At 18.1% G+C, this 23558-nt stretch overlaps 1 non-coding gene across 1 annotated transcript; it reads left to right on the forward strand.

Annotated features, from left to right (window-relative positions):
• Positions 1-22339: 22339 nt before the first annotated feature.
• Trnav-uac lies at positions 22340-22412 on the forward strand. Its single transcript has one exon. It is a non-coding gene; the product is annotated as a tRNA-Val (tRNA).
• Positions 22413-23558: the final 1146 nt, after the last annotated feature.

A 23558-nucleotide genomic window follows, 5' to 3' on the forward strand; every position in this document is an offset into this window, starting at 1 on the left:
GAACGTCTAAAAGTTAATGTTTCAAACAATTTTTTGTAAATATATGTCCAATGTTGTGTACAATTTGTTCATATTTATTCTTCTTTAAAATTTATATATTTTATATATGTTATTTTATATATTAAATTATTATATGTTAAATTTAAAACCTATCCGATTATTTATATGCGTATTTTAAGAATATTATATCAAAAATTTAATTTCAATGCAAGATTATTTATACTTTTTTATAAAATTAAAATAATGGTATATATATAATATAATGCGCACAATTTCAATATTTAAGGCATTTTGTATAATTAAGAATTATATTATGTATAAGATCAAAGGAATAGGATACTATGGTTAACCTAAACTGCAATCGGAGAAACAACTATGAACAGTTCATGACTTCTAATTATACTATAGGTTTTACAAGCATCATACTCTGAAAGGTAATGAACATTTTTTAGCATATATTTGGTGTTGTAAATGTTCAAGCGAATGTTTTTGTATAGCATATATGCCAAAGTAACGAGAACAAGTTGGGCGGTTATTAATTTTGAACGCGGCTGTACATGATTTTAATTAATGCTCTTTTAATTAAGACCATTATAAGTCGCCTACCACAGATGTTGTTTTGTGTTTAGTTTAGTTAGTAAAAGAATCTCTATAATGCTCTTCTCCCTTTTGGCACTTTTCTTTGACTTTCTAAAATCGTTTTGAGGCATTATATTTGTATTTAATAACCATTTTATTTGTAATTCTATAACACTTATATTTGTATTTATTAACCACTTTTATTAGAAATTGCATATGAAAACTCGAAGATATAAGCTAGTATAAGTATCTATTTATATTATAATATATTTTTTATAAAAAATAAATACAAAATCTTTTTCCTTTCTTATTTTCTCAAAATTTTAATTCATTATTGAATCATGTTATATATCTTTAAAAGTAATAATGTTAATAAATAATAAATGATATATACTTCATATGCTTCGAAACACACATATATAATAAATACTATTATATATGCTTCAAAACACTATTAGTTTATTAACATTATTATTTTTAAGGATAGTATAATTCAATTATCATAATGAATTAAAATTTTGAGAAGATAAGATATTTATATATATATATAATCAAATTTATTATAATTTTGTATTAATTTTATATCATGCTTCATTCATTTCAAAAACAATTAATAAAACATCTTCTTAAAGAATGCTAAAGAGATAATATATGAATAATTTTATGATAGAATTGTTGTTCAATATAAGAATAGAAAAAATTTCATAAGTTTGCTCATCATATTAATAATTTTAGTGATAGAATAGAATTTTACAGAATATTAAATAAATTTTTCTATAACAACACATAATAAGATCATATGATATAATCGGAGATATCGTTGCAATATATACAAGTTTAAAATAACTATTAAATAGTAAGTGAATAAATAAAAATATTATTTTCAAATATTAGTTTTGATTATGTAAACGAGAAACAATAATAAGAATTATATATCAACTTATAAACTCTATTTTTAATAATACGATATTTTTTATTTTCTTTTAGTTATATATATATATGTAAAATTAAGGAGTAAAGAAAAGGAGTTAAATCATCATTTTGTTTGTTTTGTAAAAATGAATTTATTTATTTTATTTATATATATTGTTTTAATCTTAAAATTATTTATTCGAGTTATTTAAAATTTTAATTATTTAAAAAAAAGTTTAGTTATTTAAAATTATTTTATTCGAGTCATTTTATTTAATATTTCTTTATCTCTCTTTTAATAAAAATAACTTAGTTCTCATGATTTCTATTATTTATTTTATTATTTATTTTTATTTTTATTTATTATTTATTTTTTTTTATTATTAGTAACATTTATTTTTTTATAAATAATATTCAACGAAAAAAGATGTTAAAAATATAATTATTATAATGTGTTTTATTAAAAATGGTTTAGTAAAATTTTCTTACTATTCAATATAAATGATATTACTGAAATAATAATAAAATTATTAAATTTTATAACTTTATTAAAGTAGCAAATATAGAATAGTAACAATATAATCCGTTATAAAGCAATACGCCGTTTATGTATTTAACAATAAGGCAGAACGCATTGCTATCGTTTTCAATTCATTACTCTATTAATTGAAATAATATCAAGATTCAATTATCTATTTTATAAAAAATATTTCGGAGAATAGTAATATTTGTTTTAATTTTTTAAAAATGTAATCATAAATTAAAAATTAAAAAATAAAAATTGATTTAAAATTATTAATATTAAAAAAATAATTTTCCAATTCAAAAAAAATATATATTTAAAAAAACTATTTTTTTTCGATTAAAATGAAAAAAAATAAACTGATGAATATTTATGAAATAAAAATCAAATATAATCATTTTTAAAAATCAAAAAATTCAAAAATTTGTAGTTTTTAAACAAAATAAATAAATTCATTTTTACAAAACAAACAAAATGATGATTTAACTCCTTTTCTCTATTCTTTAATTTTATATCAATTATATTACATTTTAATTTTACATCGAATAAAATTTTATATCGAAAAAAAGATCAATTGAGCATTGATCCGTACACATAATTCATATATATATATATATATATATGTATATATATATATATATATATATATTACTTTCAGCTATTCTAATGTGTTTACGCATACATTGTCGTATGTGTATGAAAGATTTTTTAATATATTACTATATTAAACTATATTAAACTATATTAACTACATTAAAAATTTTTAGCAAATAATTCGAAAACGAAGATTAATTATGTGTAAAATGTTATTTAAAATGATATCTTTAAAAACATATTTCAAGTTTATAAAGATCAGTGAAATGATAGATTAATCCAATTATTTAATACGTGGCAGTATATGGTTATATCCTATTTCATTCATAATATAATTATAAATTAAAATCTAAAACAATATCGTTTCAAATAGAAATAATTAACATTTATCGGTATGCAAAAAAAAAACTTTCGAATGATTATATATATACTAATGAAATAGAAATAAATATATATTTTATTCGAATATTATGATGTTATTGATTATTGATTTATCTATTCAGATTATTAAATATATTACAATTTAATTTACGTGGTTGATGTTTGAGCAAACATGATATTAATATAACAATTTACTATGAAAATATGATGTTTAAAATTAAATTATTCAATCTTAATACATATTTAATATTTTATTTTTATTCATTGGAACAAAATAATTTTTTTTATATAAATAAATATATATTAATAAATTAATATAATTTAAAATTAATTTTTTAATTAAAATACGATTAGCTGTTATAAAGTACAATTATTTTGTTTGATTTCAATTTTTCATTGATCTCGATTTTTTTTAAATATTAAAAATAAGTTCTTTTCTCGATCAGTAACAAAATATATATATATATATAAATATATAATAAAACATATATATTTTTCTAATATGTATTTCCTAGAATATAATTTTATAAAAGTAATTACTTAAGAAAAATATCTTGTTACTTGATATATTATATTTCAAAATAAAAAAAAGTTTTAATTTCAAAAAAATACAAGAAAATATATTCGTCAAGTTTTATTTTATATATTAATAAATTATATATTATTTAAATTATATAATATATATTAATATTAATATATAATATATATTAATTATATATTAAATTATACAAAATAAAAATAAATATAATTTTTGATAACTTTTGATAAAATCTTAAAAAATTAAAAAAAAAACAATAAAAGAAAAATGTTCTGAATAAGTTATTATGTTTTGCTTTCCAATTTTATTTCTTTAAAGAACATAATAATTTGAAACTTGTTTATTTACATTAGTCTTTTTATTATATTTTAATAATTATTAAATTTATTATTTTTTTAAAAAAATAGTTGCATTTATGAATTTTCAATAAAATGTAAAATTAATTTAAAATTTATCATAAATAAGTAAAGCAAAAAATATTACGTGCTTTTTTTCAATCATTCTCTTGTGCATAAAAATTTTAAAGCTCTTTGAAAATCTACAGATTACAAGTTAGGAATTATTAGTTTTAAATTTTATTATTTTTTAACTTCAGTTTTATCTGATTTTTTTTAAATTTATATATAAAAACTATTTCACAAAAATATTTAGAATAAAAAAGTAAATTATCTAAAATACTATTTATATTTAAAACAATAGTTTAAATAATTTAAAAATTTTATGTTGTGAAATTTTGTTTTTGAATTTTTAACAAAATATCTAAATATAATTAATATTTAATGATTTATTATTTTAATGAAAAGATTATATTTTAAAGAATATTTAAATATATTTTATACTATTTATTAAAGAAAAGTATTAAGTATCTTCCTTTCTCCAAAATATTTTTTTCAATCTTATTTCTTAGAAAATAAAAAAAATTTTTTAATCAGAAATTTTCTCTACTTATTCATATTATTTTTCAATTAAATATTTTTCATTCCATTCCATGATAGTATTAATTTTCTGATTTATAATTTTTAATAATTGTATATATTGTAATAACGTAGCTATCTATCTCAAAACAAGTATTTAACAAGAAAATAGAGTATCCGGTTAACAGTCATACTTTCTGTTCGTTTAATTATTATGAAATTATCTCTACTACTAATTCTTGGAACTGAAATTGCAGTTTTTGACTTATTTATATATATTATCTATTTTGTTTATATATATTGTGTGTGTGTATGTGTGTGTGTGTGTGTGTACACTTTTAGATATTTAAAATATATATTAAAAAATAAACACTTTTTATTATCTTATTCGTAAGAAATTTTTTTTTCTTCTCATTTTTCATTAATTCAATAAAACAAATGAAATCGAGAAAAAAAGAAGCTGTTAATTAATTCTCAAAATATCTAATAATTCTTCTCGAATATCTAACACATTTTGATTCTGATTATTGGCGATTAATAGAGCATTGTGTTAAGGATTTGTGAAGCGATCGGGTAACTTTTGTTTTCAATACTTCGAGTATCAATAGTTTGACAATAATTTATGAGCGGGCTTGGTTTTCCTAATGTTTTCCAGATCTTTAATTTAAACAAAAGTGTCACAGCAATAGCCACTTCATGAGTCATATTTACATGCCATGCGATAGATTACCGTGGGAACGAGCGCAAAGGTCCTGATCCTCATGCGCTACGACGCGACTGCGAGGGCCCATTCTTCGAGGCCGCCCTTCAGCGCGACATTAGTCCCTCCAATCCCTTCTCTATGTTTTTCCCAAAAGATAAGAATTGGAGGAAAAATGAAGGGTCGATAATCTTGCGAAAAAATTGATATAGAAATAGAAACGAGAACAGATAGAATTCGACGACGATACAGTGTACATCAAAATACAGTTAGAATCATCACAATTAGCCGCAAAATATTCGTTCACAAGCTCATAATATAAACGAATATATAGTTCTACGACAGTAGGTGGTCCTTCGAGCAGTAACATCAATTTAGGCACCCCATTTGTGCAATTCAAAGTCGTTCATCAGTTTTCGATTTTAACACACTATATATTTATATTATATTTTGACTTGATTCTTTCAAATCTATCAATTTTTTCTCCCCATATTATTTATATATCTTTATTCCCATATCCAAGTGTATCTTTTTAAAGTTCGAAATTAACTTTTTTCAAATTGTTTTTTGAATAATTGTATTTCATATCTTATTATTTTCAATTTCTTGCCGAAGACAAAAAATATTATTCATCAATCATTGAATTTTATTTTTCATATTGTTTTTGCATACAATAAAAGTCCTTTATAAAAGATATATATATATTCTTATATTCTCTCGTTTATGTTAAATATCGAAATGAAAATAAAGATGTTTCTTCATTACATAAATTATAATAGATATTCATTCTGCTTTCATTTTCTTTAAACACAACAAATTAAAAACAAATTAAAAAAATTATAGCTTAATAAATAAATTTCTACCAATATATTAACTTTTCCGTTTGTTTTGACCTCAAAAATCGATTTTTTTACAAATATATTAACTGAATAGTTTGAATACTCAGTTTCAATTTGAAACTTATATAATATTTTTGATTTTTTATATTTATTTATTTATTATATTTATTATATTGAATTTTATATAATTTTATTATATACATATATATTTATAGTAATATGTATCAATATGCAATTGCTATTAATCGACTATTTGTTATATATAAACACATTAAGCAAATGGCATTATGTATTTAATGGATGAATTAATATTGCATATGTATTTAGTATCTATCTTTAGTGAATATTATCATTACACGAATCCTAAGGATAAGCTACATAGATGAATACAAAATATTTCATTTAAGCAAGGATTAATGGAATACCAATAAGTAGAATACCATTATATTTTAAAATATTTTTCCTACAAAAAATTTAAGGATTCATATTACTTATAAATATACAGAATTTGCAACAGATTTATCAGACAAAGCTAGGTCCAAATCATATATAATCATATATAAATTGAAGACAATTATTTTGTTATATTATATTAATTTTAATAATATAGGAAATATAAAATAAATATATTTCTATAACATTTTTTTTACATAAACCAATCTGTATCAGTTATTCCTATTATTATTTGATGTTTCTAAGAAGTATTATAATTTCATTTGTTATTAATAGAATATATATATGAAAATATAAAGTGAATTAATGCAATAATATATACTATTATTATTGTATTAAGTCACTTTATATTTTCATTACATTCAATTCGCATATCTCATTCTTGATTCATACTTAGTAAATTATAACCAATTTTAAAAATGCCGATACAATCCAAATGTTAAACTTTTTATTCGTTTTTTAGGCATGGTTTAAAAATGAGTGATATAAAAAATAAAATAAAAAAATAAATAAAATAATAAAAATTCATCTTTGGACTTATTGCAACACATAAAATGGTGAATGAGATGAGTTGGAGTACAAAATATTGATATTTTTTTAAAGAATTTTGAAAAATCTATTTGTTTTTTATAGGCTTAATATATAATAAATTGATAAATGCATTCAAAATTATATAATTCCATTTAAAGAAATAAAGTTTACTTTAAAATTTCTCCTCTTATTTATTTACAAAAAAATAATTACCGTATAATGCTTAATTAGCGTATAATGCTACCGTATAATGTTTTCTTTTGAATTAAACAACAATTTTTATTAAAATATTTTTTAATAAAATTTTATTATATGACATCATTCTCTGCTGACATTGACCAACGATTGACCATAGAAATACTTACTACTACCACTAGGCGATTACCAAATCCTCATGAAAACCACTAGGTCCGATCCTAATATCTATTACTGCGATTCCAAGCATCAGTGCGATTCTCGTTAGCATTATCTACGCCATCAGATATAATAATCGAATCAAATAAATAAATATTATCTAATTTTTTTTAGTATTAAGATGTAAAGAGACAATAAAAGTAGTTTCGTTTCAGAGTTTTTTAATCTATATTAAGATAGTTTGACGAGTCTTATACATTGCAATAATGCGCATTTGCGCAAAAATTGAAGTTTAGATCTGTATATAATAATAAAATCTTTACAATAATTCTAAAATGTTAATTATATTAAATAAGTATTATATAATATCGTAGATTAATATTTAAGTTAATAAAAAATTTAAATAATAAATAAATTAACTTATGTAATAAAATTATTTTTAAGAAAAATAAAGATAATTCCTCGAGATTATTGAGATAACAATATTGCCACCGCCTTAGCCTGAATATAGTCGACTGACAATGAGTTTGATAATATCTCTTCACTGAATAAATGCGAATTGCACGCCCGCATTACTGTTACAATTTCATTTCCTTTATGAAATTCTACTATTCTCATTGTCAGAAAGCCAAAAAAAGCAAATTCTTATGAATATTTTGTGAAAAAATAACTAGGCAATTATTTATGCATATTTCTAAACAAAAATTTTTTTATTTAAAAATATATGCTTTTATATATTTTAAAATATATTTTAATATATATATTTTATTTAATATATTTTATTTAATATATTTTAAAATATATTTTAATATATTTTAAATATATATAATTCGACATTAAAGTGAAATATTCTTTAAAATATAATCATATAAACAGAATTCAATACAAATTTTCTTATAAATATTTCAGAAATTAAAATCGACTATCTATTTTATATGTATAAAGTCATTCAAAATGTTGATATTTACAACATAATTAATAATCATTGAAATCAACAAAGATACAGCTTTTAATAAATTTACTATTTTCATATAATATTATTCTCATATTTAATTTACATTAAAATCTATAAATTAATTAAAACAGAAAAGTAATAAAAATAAGAATTACGAAAAGAAAACGTCATAATAATCTAATCTAAATATTCAATAACTAATTTAATAATTGGTATTTAGTAACTTTAATCCAAGTAAAATTGAAAAAGAATTATATAGAAAAAAATTTTAATTATTTAATAAACATTATTTTACTGTATAATTCTGATGTTATAGAAAAATATAATTATATTTTTTTTAATAAAATTCTAGCATTTTTTCTTCTTTTAATAATTTTTTTTATCGTTTTAATCATTTTTTCATAACATTCTGTTTATAAAAGATATAAAATAAAATCATTAAAAATTGTTTTTTTTTTAAGATTTTTAATTTCTTCCAAAATTCATTTAAATTATTCAAATATTTTATTGATGAATATATCTTACGATGTATTTCTTACATTTAAATAATTATAATATTAATATTAAATATTTATAATAAATTATAGTATTAAATAACTTAAACAAGAAATTTACAAACATTTTACTTATAGTTTATTATATCATTTATATGTATTATATTACTTGTATGAAACTTTTTTAGTTATATATATATTTTTTATTTTATTTTACTTTCATATATATTTTATATATATATTATATGTATACTTATTATATTTATTATATGTATTTACAAATGAATATTCATATTGCAAAATAATATTTATATTTTTGTAGAAATATAATTTATATCTTAAAAAACATAGATCTTGTCAAATTGAGATATATGTATAAATTCCTATGAAGAATGTATATATAAAATTTTGATATTATGATTTATGATACTTTTTTTTAATTCTACTATATTAACATTTGATTTCAAAGATAATAACAGCATAGAAGAAATCACAGCAATTTATACTTTATAATTATATATTTTTTATTAAATTATGAATATTTACAAATTACATAAAAATCATTTGCTAGTTTCACTTGAACAATAAATAATGTTTATGCAATGATATATACACATATTTAAATAATATTTATATCATATTACATAATTTAAAATTCATGAAAGTAAAATTATTTCTTTCAATATCTTGATTACTTCCCCAAAATTATCTCATAATCCATATGCTGTGCATGAAAATAAACTGTAGGCATAATCTACCTACATTTTAGTTAGCACCATGCATTTTATCCTAGGTACAAAATAATGGAGAAATTATAATTGCATTGGTCGTTACTCGTTCGTATTAAATCCTCGAGCTAATGCTGCAACATATATAATTCACATCTATTACATTCACTAACTCTACTCTCATTAATGTACAAATTATGGACATGTTTGTTTGGTGCAGTAAAATTAATGTCTAAAAAAAAAACATATTACAAATTAAAAAATCAAAATTTGATATACACATTCTTCATAAAAATTTATAGTTTATATTTCTGAAGATATCCTATTTTAAAATAAAAATAAATATGTTGCAAAACTGAATAAGATAAAAAAACTAAATTATTTAAGTGCTAATAATGCATACATATATTATTCAAGAATGTATAATATTATAATTAGATTGTGGATGTTTATATAAATCTGAAATGTTAAAATATACAAAATGTATGCAAAATATAAATTCAAATATGCAAAATATTTATTCAATTTTAATATAAAAATATAACATAAAATCATTATTATTGTTACTTATTATTTATTCTTATATATAACAATATGGTAATAATTGTTTAATAATATTTACAATTATAAGCGATATCTATTATATGCTAATTTATATGCCAACTTTTCATAGAATATGAATAAATATATTTATATTTTTTCTAATATTGTAATTGAATTTCATTTAACTTTTGAATCTTGGAATAATATTTAAGATAATTATATTTATAATATATTAATAATAATTATTAATAACTTTTGATAATAATTCGAAATAATCTCAAATTTTTTAAATATATTTACTTTTTTTTCAAATTTTGCGCACAGAATAAATATATAATTTAGTTTTTTCTATTTTATGAAATATTTATATTTATATTTTCATTGATAAAATAATAATAAAGTATATAATAAGTAAGCTAATATTTTAATCTAGAAATAATAATATTCTGATTTATGGTTATTTTTTCAATCATTTTTGAAATTTTTTTCAAAGAAACCATAAGACATTTATATCGATATTTATTAACATTTAAATATTTTTTCAAAACAGTTTTTTACAAATAATATTTTTTCAAAATAAAAATAATAAAAAATTACATGAATTGTGTTTGTACTAACAAAATTAAAAAAGAAAGAAGTGTTTTATTATACATATAATTCCAATTTGGAACAAAAAAAATAATATTTTCATTATGAATATTATGTGAATTATGATAAATTAAAAATTTCGATTAAAAAAATGACAGCTCTTGAAACTAGTCTATAATAATAATAAGAGTCTAAAAAAAATTTTATTTTTTTAGATTATCAAAATAATCGTATTAAATATGTGTAAAAATATATATTATCAAATTTTTCTAAAAAAGTTATAACTTATGCAAATTTATTATTTTTGGAAAAATAATCTATACATTTTAAATATTAATAAATATATTTAAATAAATATATATGCTAAGATCAATATAAAAAAGATTTATGATTTGAAAAAAAAAAAAAAAGAATTTTAAAAAATGGCATTCTAGAACAAACATATATCTCCTTAATGATAACGATTTTGTTTCGTCATGTTTAAAGTATGAAAGTTAAAAAATATTCAAATCAAAAATATTAAATCATCAATAAAGTTATATAATATAATTTTTCATCTTTCAAAATGTCTTGTATTATTTTAATTCATGTTATGTTTTTTGTTCTTTAAACATTTCAATAATTTAAACAAAAATGAAATATTACTAATAAAATTATCACTTATCAATACAATTCAACATTAGATTACATATTCATATTATTATATTTTAATAAAAATATATTCATTTAGTGATAATAGTAGCACAATTGACATATTTTATAATTATCTTGACAGCAACCTGAGAGTTTTGCTGATTATATGACATCATAATGGTTCAATAAATCAATTAACTATCCAAAAGTCAATTTGAAAAATTTTATTTAAGTTAATAAATTTTTTTATTGCTTAAGTTAATTAAATATGTGAGTAGAAATGTTCTGATATTTTTTTATCATTTATATATTGAAATATTACGCTTTATCAATATTAGAAATTATTATGATACATATTAAGCTTATAAAATTTTCTGAAATATACAAAGAAAATATATAATTTTTTTTTATTTTTTTAATTTTTCTATATTCTAATATATTTTAATATATAAAATCTTTTGCTCTTTTATTATATATTTTTTTACAATTATTAATATTTAAAAATAATTAACGTATCAATAATATTTATTATCATCATAAAATATAACATCATTAAATATAATATCTCATGAATGATTTTATTGTATTATTTCAAATTATATATTAAATTTTAAAATTATATATATATTATATATTATATTATATATTATATATTATATATTATATATATATATCAAATAAAAATATATATATATTTACATTTTATTTACTACTTTCATGAATCCCGGCATTTTTTCAAATATTATACTTTAAAAAAATTAAAAATTTAAAACTTTGTGTTTATAATAAAAAAAAATTGATTTTGCATACATCCGCGATGTAATAGTTATGCAGATTTAGTTGCATTGACGATTAAGTTAAAACGTTTCGGTCAGAAAGCAAAAAAAAATTTAAAGATAAAATAAAAATTTAAGAGAAAACAAATAGAAAACAAAATAAAGCTTTTTTAAAAACAAATAGAAAAAAAATCAATTTAAAATTAATTAAGCAAAGCAAAAAATATATCTGAAAATTAATTTCTTTTCATACAATGTAGCTTGCTAATTACAAATATTGTAATAGATCGAATAATTCAAATGAAATAAGAGCTACTTGTACATGAATTTATTGTTGATATTGCGTTAACGAACGGCATGGATTATAAAAAATTAATAAAATTAATTTTATATATTATATATTCACTTCTATATGACATAAATCATACGAATATACTAATATAAAAATGAAAAGAAGAATTTGGATTTAAATTATTATAAAGTTAAATAACAAAAGTTAAATAATATAATCTCTTATATAATGTTCATGCATGAATAGTTGAACTGTGCCACTGAATAATGGGCGATGGCTAAATTTGTCGATGCTGATCTGGTGCTGATCAGGCGTTAGTACTATTAGATGATCTTTAATCTTGTATGAAATTAATGATTCAGTCCATTTTGGTGAACTGAAATATTCTCAAATAAAATTTACCTTTTTAATATGTATGTATATATGTATGTATATATAAACGTGTTCAAATATTATGTTAAAATAGATTCAAACGATGAATATATAACATATGTAATATTTTAAAAAAAGAAAAATTTGTATTTAATTTAGATATTATATATTGGACAATACAATTAATTATAATATTAATAAATTGCTACATATCATGATTTTTCTCAATGGTTTTTTCATTCATCTATTGCTTTTTATAATTTTTGCACTCCAATATTTTATATTATTTCATTTCATTTCAAATTATTGCTGTAAACTGTTAAATCTTACAAAGGAATATTTTTTTATATAATTGTTTATATAATTTTAATATATAATTAATATTTTTAATATATAATTATAATATATAATTATAATATATAATATATAATTATATTAATAATTTATATTAATAATTTTATATATATTAATAATTAATAATTTAATATTTTTAATATATAATTATTTTAATTATTATTTAGAACTTTTAAGAGAGTTTATTTTTATAGAAACTATAAATTTAAAAAGAAACTTTCATTCTTTTCCTTCTCTGTAATTATATGTTGTATGTATTTTATATTAGAATAAAATTATCTAAAATTTATCCTAGTTTTTAATATGAAGCAGTAAGAGGTTAATAATTATTTATTATAATATATAGATATAGTAAGTATAATATTTATTATAATATATATAATAATATAATAATTATAATATAATAAATTATATCTATGTCTTTTTTATATGTAAAATAACTGCAGACAATGATTTTAATTGATTTAATAATTATGCAAAATAGATACTAATATTTAAATATATCTTATTATCTATACATATTTTAGTATTTTTTGTATATCCAGCTTTTAAACATACAAAATGAATAATTGATGTGTAAAAGCTGATATCTAAAACTTAATTGAATTTTATCTAGTTATATAATTATATGTACAATAATTATAGTTATAGTTCATTATTTCCACAAAAATTAAAATATTAATTGTTTATATCAAATTGCAATATGAATGAAATAAATAAAAATTCTGCTTGAAGTATTGGTTTTTCTTCTAAAAAAAAATAAATATATTTTTAGTGAAAAATGCTTTCATAAATATGAATTCTCGAATTTCTCGTGACAAATATGCGAATTGTGTACATTTTTAAAATGTATGAATTCTTTTTTAAATATAACATGTTCTATAATAAAAGTATATAAGCTATTGAAAAAGTAAAGACATATTATAATATGAAACATGGATTGAATTATGCTTTTGACCATTGTGATATGTATTTTTATTATTATAACTTAAATATAGTATAATAAAAAAATACAATATACAAATTTATAAATCAGCTACGTTAAAAATTATGAAATAATAGTTCTAAAAAATTCAAAAAATAATATAAATATATCTATTTCAAAAGAATATTAATTATTATTTGTTAAATTTAATTTACTTACAAGTTTATATTTTGAGAGAGTATCTCTAATATTAATTAATTTTTCATCTTCTTTTGTTTCTATTTTTTTTTTTTTACATAATTATATATTCGATATATTTTTTTATATTTAATTTTTTCTATGTATCTATTTATTCTATAATTTTTAAAGCTATATATGTATTTTCAGATGCTAAATTAAATCGAATAATTTATTAATGAAATAATTGTTAAAAAAAAAGAAGAATAAAAATGTTTAAGATTAAAATTAATGTTAGATTCTATAGAAAAAAATTATAAAAAAATTAATGAAAATTTATCGTTTTCAATAATAATGTCAAATAAAGAAATTAGAAAATTTTATCCTATAATTATTTAGCTTTTTTTAATTTAAATTAGATGATATTTAAAAATTTTATTTTCTATTATATTTAATTAGTTGAAGTAATAAAATATTTACATATAATAAATCATAATATATATCTTTTAAATATATTATAAATGTATAAGATTAATATTCAATTTTTATAAAAAATTCAATGAAAGTGCGGAAAATATCAAAAAAACAATAATATTTGTTATAGGAAATTTTGTATTACGAAATTATTGAATATTTGTAGGAAATTAGGACTTGGTCTAAAAAATAATATAATAACATATACTGATAATATATCTATAAACTATGGAAATCTTTATTCAATTTAAAAAAAAAAGTTATAATTAGAAATAAATTCGTATACAAACTATTATAATTGTTATATTTATTTTTCATTTATGAAATATTATCAAAATTAAAAAATCAATTTTTTAATAAAAGAAAATTTAAGATTTAATAATATTATATAAATTTGATGATAAATAAATTTTATACATGTCAACTTCTTATCAAATTTAATTTTGAAAAAAAGCCATTAAAATTTACGTACAATGATTGAGTATATAGAAAAATTTGATCATGAAAATGATTTGATGATGAAAACTCAATATTTAACTGTTTTATAATCATAAACAAGATATTCCGCGATATCGTTCGCATGACATTAGTCGATTATGAGATACTTCAAGTTTGTTTATTAGGATGAAACTCAATATCAGTTCTATTCTTATTGTAATATTCGAAAAATAATATTTAAATTCGCATTTGTAGCATTATACAAATATCATGTCGCAAAATATTCGGTCATAACATTATACGATATTGCATCGTGGAATATTTCATTTATTGTTGCAAAGCAGTTAAAAAATTAAGTTTTAAAATTTGATGAGCAGCTTAATTTTGATGATATTTTTAAAAATATATTGAAAAGGCCGGACGACAATAATATTTATATAAAAAAAAAATAATCTTAACATATTATTATGATCAGATAAAAGAAATTTTTTAATTTAAATAATGATAATGATAAAATTTAAAATATATATATTAAGTTATTATAATACTTCCAAATTTTATAATTTTTTTAAATAAAAATTCAAATAAATAATTTTTTATGTAAATTATTTAAATTTAAATAAAGAATAATACAAATTTAAAAGATTACAAATTTAAACACAAAATACAGATTTAAATTAAAAAATGAAAGGAAATTTGAAAATTATTAAGTTAAAAAATATAAATATTTATCTAATTAAGAATTAAATGTTTTGTTTCATTGAATTTCATTGTCATCTTTGCAATTTTAATAGTACGATATAGATATATTTGAAATATATCTATTTCAATATATATATTTTCTAAACCAATGATTTTTTATCAATAATATTTTTTATAAGAAGTAATCAAATAAATCGATTAATGTATTTAAAATTATATGATTCTATTCATTCGGAGGAAATTTCTCATATGGAAACCTTTTTCCATTACCTTTTTCCAAACCTTTTTCCATGGAACGTCGAATTCCTTATTAAATCTAAATACAAACTCTAGAATGATATTGCTTGAAGGTAATGAATAATGCTAAGAAAATACTTAAATAATACTTAAAAAACTTTGAATTTATATATTTTTTTAAGATATTCCAGTCTAGCTAGAGCGTAATATTCTAATGTCTCAAGGGTGATATATTCCAGATATAGCTGACTCAATGACCAATATTATTTTACGCTCGAGATAATTTATAATTAACAATCAGTTCCTAATTATCACCATATTTTTGTGCGATATAAATTACCGATCGAAGATTTTCCTCAAACTTAAGAACATCGCAAATAAGAAATCTTATTGATTATTATTATTTCTTAACACAATCTTTCCAATTGTAAAAAGAATTTCCAAGCAGGAACTCTAAAAAAAAAAAATCTAATTATCTAAAATTTCTAAACCTTTAACATTGAAAAATTCAAGTTTCATATAAAAAAGCGTACCGCAACCGAGCTTCCATTTACTACTAACACTATTACAGGAGCAAATAAATTCCATTTAAAAAAATAAGTCTTTCTCGATATTGCAAAAAATAAATACAATATGAATCAAACAACTTTTTGTTGGTTAGAAATACGTTCTTGATGATTTTAATTTCTAATGAGATATTTCATAGATATTACAATTAAACAAAACATTTTAGAACGTGTAACAAAAAAAATATAATATTCGTTATAAAAACTATTAAAAATAATAAATATAAATTCATTAAATTATTAAATTAGAAAAAAAAATATATAGAAAAATATTACCGGACGGCAGTAACATTACAAGAGAAGTTAACAGAAGAGTTAACATTACTAGAGAAATAAGATTTATCGCAATCTTCTTATCGTATCCTATATTCGATTCCATTTTATGGTGAGCTAAATATTCTTGCTTGTAAAAGGGCAATCTTATTCACACTATGGAGAATCGTCATTTCTTGAATCAAGGTCATCACCTACTATGACGAACTAAATATGAGACAACGAGCTCGGTACAGTTATTTGAAAAAGTAGACTGCTGCAATCATGAATGACACTCGAAGGAGTCTTATTCAAGATTCATTGATCATTTTCAAGCTTGTTCAGTCTTTATCGGGAAAATGGGAAAACTATTGTATAGTCGAAGCATGAATAAATAGATTTTTCTTATTATTTCGAATTGCAAATAATATTTTATTTAAAAAATTATTAAACAATAATATTGAAACAACTATAATAATAATTATTAGAAATATTAATTTAAATAAATTAATAATTCTTTATAAGTAACTATAATTAATTGTAATATAATTATTTATAATTTTAAAGTTTTTTTATATTTGCTATATTAATTTTATTTATTATTTCATTTATTAAAATATATATCAAATATCAAAATTTTTTTTTATCAACATTTATTTAATCATATATTTTTATATTTTATATTTTTATATTTTAAATAATTATATTTTAAATAATTGTTTTATAATAATCTTGTGAGTAATTTTTTGAAAGTTAATTTAGAGATTCATTTTAATTTGTATATTTTTTGAGAAAATTTATCTATACATTTAAAATTTATTTAAACCTAAATATTACTATAATATATTAACATAATTATTTTGCAGAAATCTATATAAGAATTATTTTTTTTTGAAAAATTTTTGTACAATGTAATTTTTTTCAATACATAAGATTCTTATGTTGTATTTATTATTATTAATTTTTTCTTTCAGTTTTAATCTAAATAATAAATTTAAAAAATAATAAAAAAGAATCAATATTAATGTATATAAATATATTTATTATGATGATATATATATTTTTTTATTATAAGTGTCACAAATAAAGCAGTGATTAATAAAATAAATAAGTATATTCAATATTAATCGTTATCAATATTTTAATTGTATTATTATACAAACACATATTTTGTAAAAAATTAATAATAAATATAATAAAACTGATTTTTAATAGAAAGTTTTTATGTAGAGATAATTTTTTTTTAAGATTGTTGTTATTATTTCGAGCAAACAAAAACTTAAATATTTTTATTCGTTTTTATTTAGAAATTTTTAAGTATTTTTATTATGGATAATTAATCGAAATCGATTATATGTATATATATATATATATATATATATATATATATATATATATATATATATTATAAAAATTTAATGTAAAATAATCTAATTATTAATAACAATAATTCAATAATTCAATCGTGTAATAATGTATTAAAATTGAATTGTTATTAAATAAATTCTTTAGCAACTTGAATTACTATGCAATCATTTGTTGTTTTTATTCGTCATACCGTGACGAATGTTTATTTCTATTTTATTTTATTACAAAGTATACAATAAATATCTTATTCACGTATAAACAACTGGAGATTATTTTGTTTTGTCATACTCTCGTCTTGTTTCTTGAGAGAAATAATTATAAATTAATATACTATATATTTATGAATATGCTTATACTGATTATACCAATTATAATGTTGTCAAGTTGATGACAATCATTATGCGTTTTTTTTTATATATTTATATATTTATATATTATATATTTTCTTATAGATAAATTTAAATTTTCATTGATTAATTTAAATTCTTTGTTTAATTTCTATATTAAAAAATAAAATTTAATATTTAATATTAATAAAATAACGAATAATATTTTCATTATAATAATAACTATATTAGTATTCGAATTGTTTACAGAAATGCATTAAATCATTAATACATAATACATATAATCAAAATACATATAAATGATTTTTGTAAATCGTTACATCATGTATATTATACCATCATATAAGCATACATGCATAAATATAATTAATTATATGAATAATGAGAAAATCTATTAATATAGTTAAATTTTGAACATAAAATTTAATCAAATGAAAATATGTAAAATACGAAAATAACAATAATTTATGCAAAACATATAAAATATGTAATTCAAGCAAAATAAAAAATATTTTTTAGAATTTTTAAATAAAAAAAATTTTTGATTGATCTTCCATTATTTTCAATAAAAATATATATTTGCATTAATGTTACACTGCCTAATTATAAAAATTATCAAATTACCAAATTAAATATTTTTTTTTTTGCTAAGAATAAAAGCAAAATATATTCATTGTAATATAAATATTAAATAAATTTTGATATTAATATATCAAACTTTATTATTATATGAGATATATGTAATATATAAAATATATGTAATATATAATAATATATAAAAAATAGAATAATCCTTGCATTATCATAATTACAATAAATGAAATTATAATAATAGCAAATATAAGCTTATTGTTATTATCTATCATTGTAACTTCTATTATTATAGTTTTAATCATTTTGTTTTATATTCTTTTTATAGGTTATTTTTATATTTGCGGATTCGAAAAAATATAGAAAGAATGATATATCAACAATATATCGCACTTCCATAAATATCATGTTTCTTTAATGAGTTTAATGATATCTTATTTCAGTTCAATTATATCATGATATAATATTATGATATAATGATGAATGATAACATATTAATTTCAATTCTGGATATACTATATATTTCTTATAAAGCATATAAAATATTGAATGTTAGAAATAGTTAACAGAATTGAATTATTGAGAAATAATATGTCATATACATAAGTAAAAGAAAAATATTATATATTTTCGAATAAATAAATACTTATAATTAATTACTTTATAAACAAAAATTTCGTCGTTAGTTAAAAAGCGGATTTTTAAAGAAACAAAGAATAAACATACAATAATCTGGCAAGTTTTTTCTAAAAAACAGAGCAACCGTGAAAAAAAAAATATTTTTATTTCCAGACGATTTTTAGCTTGATATTTTTAATTGTATTAAAATATTCAATTTTATGACAAAATTATGTAAAACTTTTCAATAAATAATAAAACAATAAGATTAATAAATTTTTATTTATCATTTTTATAGATCTATAATATTCATATTTTTTGTAAAAATTTAGCTTCAACGAATTTTCAATAAAAATAAAATTAATTTTGAATATTTATCATAAACTACTATTAAAATTTTTTAATGTTTCACATATCTTACTACGTATCTAACAGTGAATATACAAAAATTTAAAGAACTTTGAGATATAAAAAAAATATTTATTGGCAATATGACATAATTGTATATAAAAAATTCATATTAACATTAATAAATGTGAATTTTGGTATTGTTAAGTAACAATTCTATCTTTATTAAATACTTTTATTAGAACTTAGATTATATATTATCTGTGTTTACTTACTATTTATTTATACGTACTTTATTTAAGCGCATATAAAATTTGTTAAAAACAAAAAACCAGAATTGATTTATGAAGCGTCCAAGATTGTTTGAATTTTATTTTCAATGCAGTTCCCTCATTTCTCAAATTTTCAATAATAATCACTAGAGATAAAATATAACAACGATGGCCACAAGTTCAATTGACTTCACAAGTCACTTGTATACTTTATAAAAAAAAATAGAAAATAATAGCATAGAAAAATTGTATATCATAGAAGCGATCGCAAGAATCTTAATGCTTTACGACGTGGCCCAGCAAGCAACTATCTTTGAAAATTTGCTCTCCATTACGATCTTCTTCATTGATTCTTTTTATTTATTCTTTAACTTCTTAATTTATATTTTTCGTCGAAGATAATGATTAGAGGAAGAAACATTGTTTGTTGAATCCTTTCGCTATTTATTGATTGATATTAAGATTTAAAATTATAAGATATAATATTAAGATTTTTTTGCAAAATAGTATAAATAAAAAATTTCAATTTTTTAAATTTATTAATTAAAATATTCCATTTTGAAATATTTTATGTTTATTTTATTTTCTATACCTTGAAATTTGAAAATTAAAAAAAAAAAAAATGTATAAAATATTTTATTTAATATTACTTTACTTGAAAAAAACATATATACACGTATTAAATTATATAGAAAAATTTTGAATATTTTATCAAATAATTTTATGAATAATAATTAAAAGGAAGCTTAATTTTCATTTTTATATAAATATAAATTCTATTTTATTATTGTTTTCTTGCAATTTATATTTGAGTTTTTTTTTATAAATATTATTGTGTATATATATATATATATATATATATATATACACAATAGTTTATAATTTATATTTTATATATAAGTATATATATATATATATAGTTTATAGTTTATATATATATATATATATATATATAGTATATATTGTATATATTGCATAGAATAAATGATAATAAGATAGTTATATTATATATATCTTTCAATTTTATTCAATTTTGTTTTTTTACGAAAAAAATTATAATTAAAATTATAATTTATGTATAATAATTACAAACAAAAACAATAATTCCGCAAAACGTAACTTTCTTTTGTATAGAAACTAAAATACATAAGGAAAACAATTATTCATATATGTAGTTATAATATAAGAAATTTTACTATGTACTTATGAATTAAGGAATAATAATTAGATATCAAAAAATAGCAGAAATAAAAACAGCATTTTGTGGCATAATTCAATTTTTATATTCTTTTAATTTTTTAATTTAATTTTACGAATTCCATTAGTGTTTGTTATTGAATTTTTAATTAATTTTTATTCATAAATTGTTCTTTTTAAATTTATACAATATAATATAATACAAATAAAATAATACAATACAAATATAATACAATTTGATTTATTTAAATCTACCTCTTTTTTAACGTTTCATAAACTCTTATAGAATTAATAAAATTAAAACAACTATATATAATATATATATATAATTATAATTTTAATATAATTACAATTTAAATTATTTAAAATCAAAAAAAAATATCAAGAAATACGATAAATATTTTTTTAATATATATCATATTGTTCACTATTGAATCGACATTGTAAATCTAAGTTCAGATTTATTTTATCTCATAAAAAAATCTCAAAGAATAATTTTTGAATTATATTAATATATATGAAAGTTCGCATCAAAATATATGAACTAAAGCATTAATGAATTTTTTTATCAATAAACACAATTTCACAAATTAATTGTCAGCTTAAAAATTTATCGTGATTGATGTTTTATTATAAGATATCAATTGATACAAAACTCAGTTCTAAAATCTGGAATAATTATTCTTTAATTATTATGTTAATGTATATCTTATATATAAACTCATTATAATTTATTGAAAGATAAATCTATTTTTTTTTCCCAAGAGTACAAAAGGTTCCGTGGTGTAGCGGTTATCACATCTGCTTTACACGCAGAAGGTCACCGGTTCGATCCCGGTCGGAACCATGAACTTTTTTCTCTTTTTTGTGATGCGGTATTCAAGAAAAGAAAACTTTCAATAGGATGACTCCTTTAAAACTACAAAATACATTGCAATAATTTTTAAACAAATAATAATACATTGTCTGCAATAATTTTACGAAACGAATCAACATAAAACATCTATTTTAATTTTTTGTCAGCATAAGAATTATTTATCATTATTATATTATTTATCATTACAAATGTCATATATTTATATATAACTATTCTATTTCTATAATTCTATAATTCGATATATTAGACATATTAATTGTTATATAAACAACTGTAGTGCCAAAATAATTCGTAAAATTCATTTAATATTGAATTTATAATTTTTGATATGACTTTTCTGATCAAAACTTAAGATGAATCTATTTGAAGAATATCATTTTAAATAATTATAAATATTTTTTCTTTATATATAATTAATAATTATATGATTTTAATTTTTGAATTATTCGCAAATATGATATTTTTGATATCATAGATAATATAAAATCTTTTTGCCTGTACATATGCATTCACTGAATATTCAAATTTATTACCTGATGTCTAAAATAAATAAATAAATTGAATGAAATAAATAAAGAATTTATTACTATATTAAAAACTAAGGTGATTATACATTATAAGAAAGATAAATTATTTTAATCTATTATTTTGATATATATTGTTAAAAATATCATTTGTAATAATTTTTTTTTTATAATTTAATCGGAAGTTTTTTATAGTTTTCAAAATAGTTGTATATATATAGAATTTTACCAAGAAATCCTCATGGATTTTAGTGGATTTGAAGTATCTCAATTTCAATATATAGCAAGTTTGATGACACGAATTTTCAAATAGAAATAAAATATAAAACCATTTTCACTCAACCGAAATTACAATGATAGATATTAACAATAAATATATTGATCATTATAATTTCAGCTGCCTGAGAATTATTTTATATTTTATATTTTCTATTTTTGCATTCCGTAGATTTAAAAAAGATGTTTCAAGTTCATAAGGAATCTTTTTGACTAGTTTATCTGTTATACGTATGGAATGTTGGCTATGTGTTTATAAAAACAATATATATAAGCAGGATCAATAGATTGAATAAATTATGAATTTATAATTAGA

The sequence above is a fragment of the Apis laboriosa genome, unplaced genomic scaffold, assembly GCF_014066325.1.
Source record: "Apis laboriosa isolate Shangri-la unplaced genomic scaffold, ASM1406632v1 scaffold69_cov144, whole genome shotgun sequence".
NCBI classification, from domain to species: Eukaryota; Metazoa; Arthropoda; class Insecta; order Hymenoptera; family Apidae; genus Apis; species Apis laboriosa.